This window comes from Numenius arquata, chromosome 2 (assembly GCF_964106895.1).
Source record: "Numenius arquata chromosome 2, bNumArq3.hap1.1, whole genome shotgun sequence".
Lineage (NCBI taxonomy): Eukaryota > Metazoa > Chordata > Aves > Charadriiformes > Scolopacidae > Numenius > Numenius arquata.
In genome coordinates, this window is record NC_133577.1 from 17,344,679 (window position 1) to 17,357,986 (window position 13,308).

The 13,308-nt window shown below is 37.1% G+C and overlaps 1 protein-coding gene across 9 annotated transcripts in view; it reads left to right on the forward strand.

The window, feature by feature from the left end:
- Window positions 1-13,308, forward strand: part of QKI (QKI, KH domain containing RNA binding) — a 166,796-nt gene that overhangs the window by 39,348 nt on the left and 114,140 nt on the right. The window lies entirely within an intron of this gene.

Consider the following 13,308-nt stretch of genomic DNA (forward strand, 5'->3'; position numbering starts at 1 on the left):
GGGAGAGTGCTTTTTCCTCTTAGTATGTCTCTAAAAGTCAGCTGCAGAACCGTTAGAGACCCTTCAGAGATTTTTTTGAGACTGTACTTAATCTCAATTACTGTTTGTCCCATACCTGTGTAACCAGTTCTGTTGCATACAGAAATGTCTTTATCTTGGGGTGGTGTTTTTTGTTCCCCACCGCCCCACCCCCTGGCCCTAAGCAAAGCTCCTTGCTTGCATGCCAGTGTTCTCCACTGTGTGTTCTGTTCTATTGTATACCTACCTTTTTGAGGGAGAATGGTTTCATTTAACTAGAAGAACTATTTAGAACTACTGTGGTCTGAATGGTTTCTTAAAATAACTCGGAGAAAAACAGTCCTGTCAAAATCTACTCCAACCATTTTTGTTGGTCACTGACAAAAAACCAAATTGTGTTATTTCTCCCTAATAGAATTTAGAGGTCCTGTTGCCGTGGAAGAGTGCAGAGTCCAAGTGAGACATTTGCACATTGAAGTGGTGTAAAGTGGAAGAATTTTATTTTTTTAAGAAATTTTTTAAATTTAGTTTATTTATTTAATTTATTTATTTTATTTTAATTTATTTATTTTAATAAATTCTTGCAAATTCAGAAGTTGGAGAGACTTGTGATTTGTATGCATGTGACCTGGAATAAAAAGTTAGTTGATTCTTCTGAGATGTGTAATGTTTGCTGGAAAATCTACAACTTTACCACTGTGGTGGTACATAGGGTTCACGCCTCACTGGGGAACCAAGGACAGAGTTCTCTCCGTGCTCCTGCCTGTCCATGTGTTGTCTGTATTTGTTCCTAACTACTCAGAATGGGATCTGCACAGCCTTAATAACTGGTTAAGCAACTAGAATATACCACTACATATTTCTGCAAGTTAGAAATCAAGTAACCTGCTTTGCATTCAGGCTAGTACAGTGTTCAGAAGGTCTGGAATACAGTGATTCCAACTTATCTTAAAACCCAACCTTTGAAATTCATATGTAGAGATTAATTTCACCTGTAAAGATAATTTCATTGTAATCACACAGTGTTACGTCAAACTTCGTACTCATATCTAGCAATTGATTTAATTGCTATCAGATATAGGGAAGACATGCTGTGCAGACTACCAGAGTGAGCCTGTTGGATAAATCCAGTTAATTCTTTCTATTGCCTTCATTCTTTTCCAACTGACAATCTTGTATACCTTTCAAAGACATAAAGATGGATAAACTTAGAGATTATTCAGAGAAGGGTGACCAGAAATTGTTTTGTGATGTAGATTTAGTAATATTTTTAGCAACGGAAAAAAAGTATCAACAAACTTCTATGATGTTCTACTAAACTTCTATTCCGGTAAATATTTTTGATGTGTAATTTTAAGCATTTAGTTTAGTTGACTGCAGTGAATACTGAGTAGTATTATAGTGCCACTTGGTGCGTTAACTGTTGGTGTCGTCTGCTTACTGGCTCATTGTTTTTCCATTGGAAGCTACAGTTATGCAATTCTGTATATTTGTGTGTGTTATTTTCTTCTAGCACCTTCGGAAGGTGCTACATTTTTATAGACGTTTTAGTCTTTAAAATGAGATTTGAGCTACTTTGCTTTTCTGAACCATGTACATGCTCCTGAAACTTGAGAAATTGTGCGGAAGGCACCCAGAAGATTAAATTCCATTAGTTGTCCGTAATCTGCCCCTCAGTTAAAAATGTGTTCTCTGTATAGTTAAATCTCTGTATGCTCATTTAAGTCTTTGGTGTTACGGTTTGAAGGCATTTCCAATTCATGGAGAAATATCTTCTATCGGAGTTTAAAAAAGTAAGAAGAAAAGATGTCAGGAAAATTATTGAGCTTGTAGGAGGCAGAAGAATGGAGGAATGCTATTGTTTGTGAGTGAATAGTTAATAGTCTTTAGCATTTCTTATGCTTCAGATAAATGATTAATTTTCTTGAATTTCCCTAAAGAGCTGAGACTAAACTTTCTGTCTGATATCAATTTAAACAGTTTTTGGAATTAGTACCTACAAATGTTGTACTGAATAAATGTTTTTCTATTATAATCATGGCTTTATTATTAATAAGTACCCTGTTAGCTCTGATTAATGTGAAATTCTCTGTTGGAACTCTTCTGTGCCTCTTCAGTAAAAATGTAAGAACTCAGTAATTATCGCATCTAAAGTAGCATGTCCTTTGAGTATACTGAAGCTCAAAGGCCAGCAGTGATAAACAGCTTGTGCGTACTTTCTGACCATTTTAGTTAAAACTGTTTAATTAGTACAACAGAGTGATGAACACAGGGATTCATTTTACTATGGGGAACTTACTGACAAAACGTTTAAATCCTTTTTCAATTTGGTAATATCAGAGTTTAATAGCATCCCTAATATGGATTAGGAAAATGATAACATCCTCTTTATTTATTGTTCTGATTCTTTTGCTTAAGCTCTTCATTCCCTAGTGGTAAACAGGGAAGGCGGCTAAAAGAGCTTGCCTTGTTTACCCTTGCAACAGGAGGGAAAGAGAGAATATAATGGGTCTCTGTGAATAAACTTGGGCTACAGAGTACCAGCAGGGCTGAAGGAGGATTTGGCAGAAGGTTAACTACTGCTACAAGTACGAATGTATATGAAAGAACTAAAATAGTTTGATTACTGATTTCCAGGCTGAGTGAGATATTTGGAAAAATATTCTAGTAGTAGTAGTGGGAGCAAAAAAGCTAATTTTGAGTTCAAACTTTATATGTTTATGAGAGGATTTATGCACTCTGGTTGCAAATGGTAAGGGAATGGATTCTTTGAGAAAGGTCCCCTTTGTTTAGACGCTAATAAAATGGAAATGTGTCGATATTTGTATGAAGTTTTTTTACCCTTTCTGCCTGGTGTTTTGTTAGCTATCATTCCGTATTGACCATCTGATTCACCTTTTGAAAGATAAGTTTCTTTTGAGCCCTGGTTCACACTCAGTAGCTTTTTTTTAATTATTATTATTTTTTGGTGGCACCTTACTGAAAAATGACATACATTGTCATAATTTTATTCAGAAATACACCTGTCAAATCTCCAGAGCGTGTTTGTCCTCGGAGGCAAAAGGATGGAAGAAAGTCTAGACTATATTTGAGATAAAAACTCTCCTTTAGTTTCTGATAGTAATCTTGCAGGCTCGGCATCAGTTCAGCATCAGTCCATATCTTATCCTTGGGAGAGTTATTTCTTCCCCATTTAACTCTTCGAGCATTGAGTGCAATTAAGTTAGACAGGTGATTACCTAGTCATTTATCTGTTAATATTCTTATTCCCATTTCATTTTTATTTTCAAATTTTGCTCTTTAACTATTTGCAGATACTCTTTCGTGTGTGTGTAAACCAAAAATAAAATGGAAGGTGGAGCGGAGGTAAGACAAGTAGAGACTAATAGCACATTTTTTGGCTAGGGACAATGTTTCCCTTCATATTTTTCAAAGTGAATTCAGAAATCTGGGAGCAGAAATGAGTTGCATCTGGTAAATCACTATAAAGGTCCAACTCCTAAGGGTAGGAGTCCTCTAGTCTGGCATTAACAGCTAGTGCTAGACATTTGGGCACCTTTTGTGCACCATGGATAAAGAGGATTGTGTGTGCAGGGAAGCCAATTGCTGACAGAGAGAGGTAGGCTTGAAAATTAGTCTGAACAGTTAGTTTGTAGATGCCTGTTGTTTTTCTGTGAATTAAATATCTGACATTTCAGTTAGAATAAATTAGTATTACTAAAAATGGTTAATTTAGGGAATTACAAAATTTGAGTTTGCAAAGGATGTGTCCAACTGAACGTTTTGAGGAGCAAGTTAACACCTTGTAGTCAACATCTATCAGGCTTGTTTTTGTTCACACGGTGCCTTTCATTAGTGGCTTGTCTCTCAGTTGTAGTTGTCTCTGCAGAGTTAGGCTTTCAGTCGGTGATTTATTTGATCAGAGCTGTCTTCTTAATACCCTCTTTTGTTTTAGAATTCTGCATTTCATGTGCATAAATTTCTTTAGTTTGTGGACTACAAAAATACACTTGGGTGTATGGTTTCAGTTGATCATGTACCACAGCTCTGTTGTGTCAGTTTGTGCTTCCTTTTGCTGAACTGTTTTCTCTCAGAAATTCTAGTTTGTGTAGTAGCTCTTGCAAGACTAAGTACCAAAGAGTTGTGTGCAAATACAAATAACAAAAGGTCAGTTGTGGGGGAGAGAGGTTTGTGGAATATTGGTATTGGTTTTTTGTTCAATCTCTTCGTTCAAGTGTTTATCGTAGTAAAGAAGGGGGTTATACAGAGAGGAGGAAGTGCTTCAGCATGACATTTTTGCTTGCTGTTGTGAATAGATCAGGTATGCTTGGGTACACCTGCTGAACTTATTGGTAGTTTTTTGTGAATTAACATTCTGTGTACTTTAGCTAGGACTGAGGACTGCAGTAAACATGGAAATATATCAGTAAGGGCTAAAGCCATACTTAATAGAGCGAGGTAGAGCTGTGTTTAAAATATATACGTGGTTTTACAAATTACTGTGTAAGCATCAGAATCCCTAGTAGATTCACCCAGTTATTCAAAGTCAAGAACAGATCTTCCATATTCCTCAGAGAGCTGAAGTTGACTTTTGAAGGATGGGGTTTGTAGTTGAGAAGTACAGTGTTTTAAGGAGGCAGGAAATATACAGAGAAAACCCCTTTCTTGAGAATGAAGAGGTTTTTGAAGGGCTTTTTTTTTTCCTCTGGTTGGTTGACAAAGGAGACCTATAATACTGAGCTGCTGTACTTTGCCCAGAAACTTGTCAATTGTAGTACCATGGATAATTTCTTTTGTAATACCATTCCTTTTCTACCTCCCTGCCCCCTCCCCCCCAAATATCTGGTGGTCAGTAAGGTTTTGACAGGCATATTAGATGTTTCTTGCTTTTTAATAGCTCTGTAGTTTAGGAATTACTGTTTGTACATTCAGATTTTTATGGAGTTGCCCTTGCAAAAGTAATTCAGTACTTTCTTGTCAGAGGATAGCATTAGTTCTGTAACTTCATATAGGTAGATTAGTGAAATGCAAGTCTTCACTAATTATGCTTGCTCTGTGTTTCGCTGGGATAAGAAGGCACCCAGCCCCATCCTGAATTGCTATTAAAAGTAGTACTGAGTACCAGTCAAAATACCAGACTGCTATTTTCCTTGTATCTCTCCTAAATCATAGGCTCAGCTAAAAATCAGCTTACAAGTCCTCAATACTAAAAGGTCTGTTGTTTATTACTACAAGCCCAAAAGCCTTGGGAGTGCATATTAATTTAAAGAAAAATAATTACCTTTTAAGCAAGAACATAGACTCGTTTTTTAAGAAGTTTTTAGGTTCTGCTGTTTCTGAAGTTCTTAACTCATTAATACACTTTAAAGTGTGTATCACTTGTCAAGGGAAAGTCTTCAGTGTAATGTTGCAATTATAGCATTCATTTCTGATTTGAATTTGATTCATAATTCAAACGAACAGGATTGTTGTTCTCTGCATTTGCATCTCATTGATGTTGGTCAGTTGGTCTTTTTCCATGATTCTTGTTGAGAGGAAGATTGTACAGAAATACCAGCTTTCAGAAAGAGTAAATCTTTTCTTTCTTTTTCCATGTTTTATTTCATAGCTTGGGAACTGTTGTTTACCTGCCTTAGTTTTGAACATTGGATTTAGAATAAAGCACAAATAGATACCTCTGTAGGAGATTCTGAGTTTGTGTAGCTAATAGCTATTCATGCATTGTTGTATGGATCTACTTGATTTATTTAATTAATCTTTGCTATTTTTTAAAGCTGGTAAGGACAGTAGTTGGACACAATTGTTTCAGTTACTTAGGTATAATATTAATTCACAATTCTAAGCTTTTACATGTTTCTTTTTGTTAAGTGCAGTGTAAAATAGTTAAATTCTGTGAAGGCACTAATTCCTTTTGAAAAATGCTGCACTTCTTTGAAACTGTGTGCATTGTTTTTCTTTCATATACACTCAGTATTTTTAGAAAAAATAATACTGGTTGATGAGCAGCCAGTTCTTTTTACACCTTACCTGTACTCATTTTAGTTGTTTCTTATAGAATCATAGAATAATTTGGGTTGGAAGGGACCTTTAAAGATCTAGTCCAATCCCCCTGCAATAAGCAGGGACATCTTCAACTAGATCAGATTGGCCCAAGCCTCGTCCAGCCTGACCTTGAATGTTTCCAGGAATGGGACATCCACTGTCTCTCTGGGCAACCTGTTCCAATGTTTCGCCACTCCCATTGCAAAAAATTTCTTCCTTATATCTAGTCTAAATCTTCCCTCTTTTAGTTTAAAACCATTACCACATGTCCTATTGCAACAGGCTCTGCTAAAAAGTTTGTCCCCATGTTTCATATAAGCCCCCTTTAAGCACTGAAAGGCCGCAATAAGGTCTCCATAGAACCTTCTCTTCTCCAGGCTGAACATGACCTGCTGGCCGTGCTTGTTTTGATGCAGTCCAGAATACTACTGGCTTTCTGGGCTGCAAGTGCGCATTGTCAGCTCACGTCCAGCTTTTCATCCACCAGTACCGCCAAGTCCTTCTCGACAGGGCTACTCTCAATCCCTTGATCCCCCAGCCTGTGTTGATACCGGGGGTTGCCCCGACCCAGGTGCAGGACCCCGCACTTGGCCTTGTTGAACCTCATGATGTTCACACAGGCCCACTTCTCGAGCCTGTCAAGGTCCCTCCGGATGGCATCCCGTCCCTCAGGCATGTCAACCACACCGTTCATCTTGGTGTCATCTGCAAACTTGATGGGGGTGCACTTGATCCCACTGTCTATGTCCCACTTGATGAAGATACTTAACAGTACTAGTCCTGGTATGGATCTCTGAGGGCCACCACTTGTCACTGTTCTCCATCTGGACATCGAGCCATTGACCACTACCCTCTAGATGCGACCATCCGATTAGTTCCCTCAGGGCTCTGGGATGCATCCCATCAGGTCCTATAGATTTTTCTGTATGTTCAGGTTCCTCAGATGGTTACGAACCTGATCTTCTCTTACAGTGGGAGGCATTTTGCTCCCCTAGTCCCTGCCTTGTGGTCCGTCCCCTTGAGAGGTGTGGGGAGAGAGGTTGCTAGTGAAGATTGAGGCAAAAAAGTTGAATTACCTCTTTCTCCTCATCCATTGTTTTCAGTTTGCCAGTCCTGCTCATTAGGAGGGATACACTTTCTTTGATCTTCCTTTTCTGGCTGACATATGTGTAGAAGCCCTTCTTATTATTCTTTGTGTCCCTTGACAAGTTCAGGTCTAGCTGCGCCTTGGCCTTCCTGACCCCATTCCTGCACAACCAGGCAGCATCCCTGTACTCTTTGCAGGATAGCTGTCCCTGCTTCCACTGCCTGTGCATCTCTTTCTTGCCCTTTAGTGTGATCAGCAGGTCTCAACTCACCCATGTTGTTCTCTTGCCTTACACTTGAATGATACAGCATAGTATTCCCTGTCTTCTGGGAAGGCTCCTGCACCTGTCCAGATGGTCTCCATTCATCCACCCGACACTTCATTTTAAGTTGCTTAGGTTGATTAATGTTTTTTCAGAAGCTTCTGTTTCTTTAGAGTACTGTCATAAGCTTGATCAATATCTTTCAGCTATGTGGTTTATAAACAATCAGAACATACTGACCTAAAATTCAAGTTCATTCTAGTTACAAGCATTATGACCTTTAGTGTCAAAGGACACTGAGGGCTTTCCCCTGTTGTAAGTGTTACAGGGACTGCTTGCTCTGGGAAGATTGTCAACTTGAGTTACGATTTACAGTTGTCTTAAACATGCAGCAGTTTCTCAGATTATTTTTTTTTCCCACCAAGTATACTTGATCTACAAATACGAATGCTGCATGGAACAGGTATCTCTCTATTGCTGTTCTAAGTTTATTGTGATTAGTGGAAACAACCAATTGTTATCTTGTTAATGTATTTTAAGTACTGATGATAATTAATATAGTATTCAAATTAACATATTAAAATTCTGGGTCATACTCTTTAACCTAATTGTTTGAATTTTACAGTTTGAACTCATTTGACTGTATTTGATTACTTTTGTTTTTAAAGTGAATGTCACTTGCATTACAAGTAAAGCAGAGTTGCTCTCACTCAGCATGAATACTAAAGTAGTATTTCTTCAACTTTGATCTTTTTAGATTTTTTTCAAATTAGTTTGGCCAAAGTAATATTTTGCATATTATTATTTTTTTTTTCTTCTATAAGTGCAAATGTTGTCCTTGAGACCGGGAAAGTTGTAAACAGGGGCTTGTGAGTCTTTCTGAAAGATTTCCATTTCTTTAGGGAGTCAGCCGATGAGCAAGCTGAACAAGAGAGAGACCTGGAACTGTGGCTTTGTACCATAAATAGGGCTGGAAGATAACTTAGGATATAGAGATACATGTTACTACAGGCAGGTAGATTGGCACACGAACCTGAAGTGCATCTTGGAGCTTTATGGTAGCTTTCTTATGTCTTTTTTCCTTTGGTTAAATTAGGTAGTTCCTCTTCTGTTGCAATGACTGTGGTGGTGGTCATCACAGAACTGTTGAATGGGGTAATGTCTGTCTGTCTCCTTATTTTAAAAGCCCCTGGGCAAAAGCTAGTTAGAAATGAAGCCTGAATGTAGGAATTGTGATGTGCTGCTATTTTAGTAGTGTTGTAATTGCAAATGTTTAGGATAATAGATTCAATATGATTTTATATGCAAAGGTGCTATTATTACTGTAATCCTAGACTGTGATACTGCTGCTTTGTAGTCCTTGATGCTGGCTGAAGCGCATAACCCTGTAGCGCATATGTTATGCGACTTCTACCCTTAAATGCTCCCGACTAGTTGGGCTTTCAAAGGTGTTTCAGGCACTTTTCAGTTTTGCCTCATTTGTCTTTTCATGTATTACCTTCTTGCAGATAGAGCAGAGAGTTAAGGTTTCGTAATGTAACAGCTTTTAGCAGAAGTCATTTAAAGTAAATAAGGTGGATTAGACCTTAAACTACTACAGGACATATTCGGAGGCCTATAATTTGAAATATCTTCTGCATTTCTGACCTTTTATCCTGCAGTTCTAGGCTTGAATTTTGCAGACTTACATCTAAAGCTGCCAGAATTGGTATATTGAACACATTTTTAACAGCCTTTTCAGAAGGTGAATGGAATTGTTCAATTTGTCACTTTAAATTGAGACTAAACATTAAAAAACCTATTTATGATTTTTCTTTTAGAAGAAATAATTGGACAACAGCAAGTAGACATTGAAAGTTACTAGTCTTTTTTTCTTTTACATTTGATTGAAGCACGTCACCTGGAGTTTGTAGTAGAATAGCAAACTACCAATTATATAACCCTACTGGCTTTTGCTCTAAATTTTTGGGAGGAGGATTGCTTTTGTTTTGATGAAACAATTTAAAATTACTTTCTGTGATGTGTTACGGTATTTTCATGGCATGAAATTCTAGACCTAGTTTGGTAAATCAACTCCTAATGAATCTAATGCACTGCAAACTATGTATGTGGAAATTGATTGCGATGTACAAAGCCCCTATGGCTAAGCATTATCATTCTGTGTTTAAGTCCTGTGTTTTTGTAGCTGTGATTGTTGAAGTACTTGGGGCCTTCTCGATATATTTAAAGATATAAATAGGTATTTCAGAAGTTGATTTGGTTCAAACTAGACAAGAACTCTGATTTCACCCCCCATAAATTCATGTAAATTGGAGTTTGTTTCTACTTTAAAGCTTTAATTCTATGAATCAGATTGCAGTTGTGTGTAAAAGTAAAGGAGCAAAGCAAAAATTATCTAATATTGCTTGTGGTTATAAATTACAATTTAGTCAGCTAAATTAGGTAATTAAAATCAGTCACATGAATGGAAAACATTTGGAAAACATTCATGTTTAGGAAGGTTAAATACCATAATTTTTCACTCACTTCAGAAATTTTATAAAATGCTTTTTTTTTCCCCAAATATCTTGGTTGAATGTGGAAACTTTCATCACACCTGTTATTGGTAGTGCCTACCTTTACCCACCCTTTATCCACGAAACAATACTATGCATCTTTCTCATGAGTGTAGTTGCTCTGTCGCTTCATGTGTTGCTTTACTTTTTAAAAAAACTTTTGTTTTTTTTAAACTTTGCTTGTCAAAGAGGGTGCTACTGTGGAGGAAAAATAGTAATTACTATTGATATAATACAACTTTAAGTTAGTTTTCTGATTTGGGAGTGTGTAATATCTTTGTTTCCTCCCACCTTTCAAGGTGACTAATAAATTTATTTTTGGAACTGAGAATTATAGAACACTGAATAATTCAGCATAAAATCTGTTGCCTGACAGGGATGCAGAACTTTGTCTAAAGTTCCAGTAACTAACAAGATGAAAGGAAGTGGTTGCTGAGCACCTCTTCTTTGCATAAACTTAAGTATAAACTCAAAGGCTGTTTCTGCTCAGCCAGCTCTTCCTTTTTGCGGGAGGAAAAGTGACTGCATTTCTCTGATAATTTTTAAAAAGGGACTGGTGTCCCGTTAAGTATTTCAATTTCTACAAAGTATTTGTAACAACAGTATCGCCATCTACAGTGGTGCTCCAATTTAAACATATCTTTCTCACTTCTAATTACTGAGAATTGGAAATATTCTACAGAAAAATTGCCAACTTGAAGTGCCCTGGGTAATGTCACATGTAGTCACATCTAATTAAAAGGTATTATTATGGAAATCAGTTGTTGGACTGTATATCCTGAGGATCCTTTGTTACTGGAATATGAGTTTAATGATGTAAACTGTGAGGCTTAGAGGGCACTGCTGGAACCTACAATTAGGTTTTGGAGACCGATTTACACACAGCACAACTTGTTAATTCTCCAGATAAATGTGTCACGATTCCCAAGTAGAGCATGGAATTGAATAATTTTTACTCATCTCCTGGTGTTATTGAAACTGATGTCTTGTCACTGTTCTGAAAACCTCATCTTAGTGAATAGGATGAAACAGATTATTCACTATCTCACTTAAGCATGCCTACTATTAGATTGTTCACGGGATCTGATTTCCTGAAAGAGTTTCTGTTAACAATCTTTCAATTACTGTTTAAAGGTTTTTATGACCACTTAAAGGAGGGAACTACCAAGCTGTACTGTGGGCCTTTAAATCATTACAAATGGGCCTCTAATGATAACAGAGATTCCTATTTTAAAACCATGAAATTGTTAATTTGTCTATCTTTACAGCTTTCTCACTTACGTTGATAATTCTAAGCAATTTAAAATCCAATTATTTCCAAAATATGACAGTAATTAGATTAGTGTTTTTACATGAACAGAACATGTAGCATAAAATTCATTTTGAGGGCTATTATTTTATAGTTACTTGAAATGGAATTGAAACTGCCCTTTTAAGAATTTCTTTCAACTTGTGGCATGAGGAAAAAGGTTAATGTCTAAAACAATCTTAAATGGAAAGCAAATGTTACTTTAATGCATGGTTTTTATTAGTATGTATGAAAAGTATTGACAAAGCAGAGGTGAAGCAAATAATACAAATTAATATAGTACAAATGGGAGGATTTCTGTCCTATTAGGTGAAGACAGAATAACGCTAATTAAACATGTTAAAAGAACAAATCGCTGTTTCACTAAATATCTAAAGTTAATATTTATATGAACAGCTACACAGTTTATAAGCAGTGAAAATGAGACCAGAAATGGGGGGGAGGGGGAGCAAACCCCAAAATGTTTTTCACCTTGAGCGGGTTTGACAAGGCATGGCTTTTGTCTGTGGTAACTGATAAGGTCTCTGCTTTGTCCCTGTGTGTTCTTGTACCTCCTGGCTGCTGATCCCGCCCGCAGCGTTGTCAGCTCAGTGAGGAATGTCAGTAGACTGGAGCAAAAGGGACATTAAATGGCTGACACTGAGAGATGGCAATAAATGAGATGGGAGCTAAATATATATGTTTGTGACATTCTAGCAGCTGGCTTAAGTCCTGCTGTTTGTTGCTTGGGTATACTAGCCTTAAAAAGGAAAAGAATGCATTGTAGCAGGAGGAAGAAAAAAAACAGCTGGTGGCTTATCAGTCAGCGCTAATGACAGAGAAGGTTAAACAGTTTGGAAGGACAAACTTTGAAAGAGTGCTTTTATTAGTAACATAAAATTCTTAATTTTATATCAATACTTTCATAAAACTAGTCTAAAGCTTCACAGTTTTCCATGGTTTGTTCAGTACAAAACCACGTGAATACTTCATTTGCTGTCCAAAGAAAGTTATTTTAAAAATTAACTTGTTTACTTTTGATTCAAGCAGTTCGTTAGATGATTTTACATTAACATTCTTTTGATGTTTTCTCACTCCTTAATGGGACGCTTTGGAAACATTTTGATACTTGATTCAGTATCTTGCGGTTTATACATAATTTAGAAAAAAATGTTTTATTTCTGTAAGCATGAATGCTCTCAAATGGTATAAACTTTATATATCTTAATCCCCCCATTTATTAGAGATGTAGAAAAGTATCGTGGTTTAAGTGTTAATTTATATTTGATACGTTTTCAAAATGAAAGTTAATGGTTGGAAAAATCAGTGTTTAATTGCTTAAAAGCCTCATATTTGGTATGTAACTTACAACTACATCTAGTTCCTTTATGTGCAGTAAGAATGTAAGCCTGAAATGAGTGCCTTCGTTGGAAGATTAACCCTACTTGATATTGTTTGCTGCTTCTCGTTGATTGAGGTTTCTACTGTATCTTCTCAAGAACTTGTTTACTTCTTGAACCCAAACTTGATTATGCTGTCAGTTGACCCGAAGACAAGTAAAAAGCAAAACCTCATTTATGACTCCTCAATAGGTAAACTAGTAACAAGCAAGCCTTTCCATGTCTGTAATAAGTGTGTGTGTTGGTGGGGCAACTTAGGGACAGTCGTCTGCTGAGTTTAGCTGGTGAGAAGGAACGGACTCGGCCTTTCCCTGAAAGAAGCTATGGACTAAAGAGAGTGAAACTACTCCAGCCTAAAAGCCTTCAGTGGAGAGGACTTTGCCATTTTTTTGATCTTAAATGTGAACAGGCTCCTTGTGCAGCGGCGGAGTCTGACATGGTGGGTGGGAAGAGATCAGGAAATTCCATATGCCCTCCTCTTAGGAGGAGCTGGTATGCCCCCTTCCTTACAGTTTGCTGGAGTGTTTCTAGAAGGAAGCTGTAGCCCAGAAGCTTAGTGGCAGCTTTTAGAAGACTGCAGTAATGATAGATGAGTCTCATTTGCCTTACTGTTAAGAGCTGTTTTTTTCCCATGATAGGAGCGGCTTCTCCTTGTT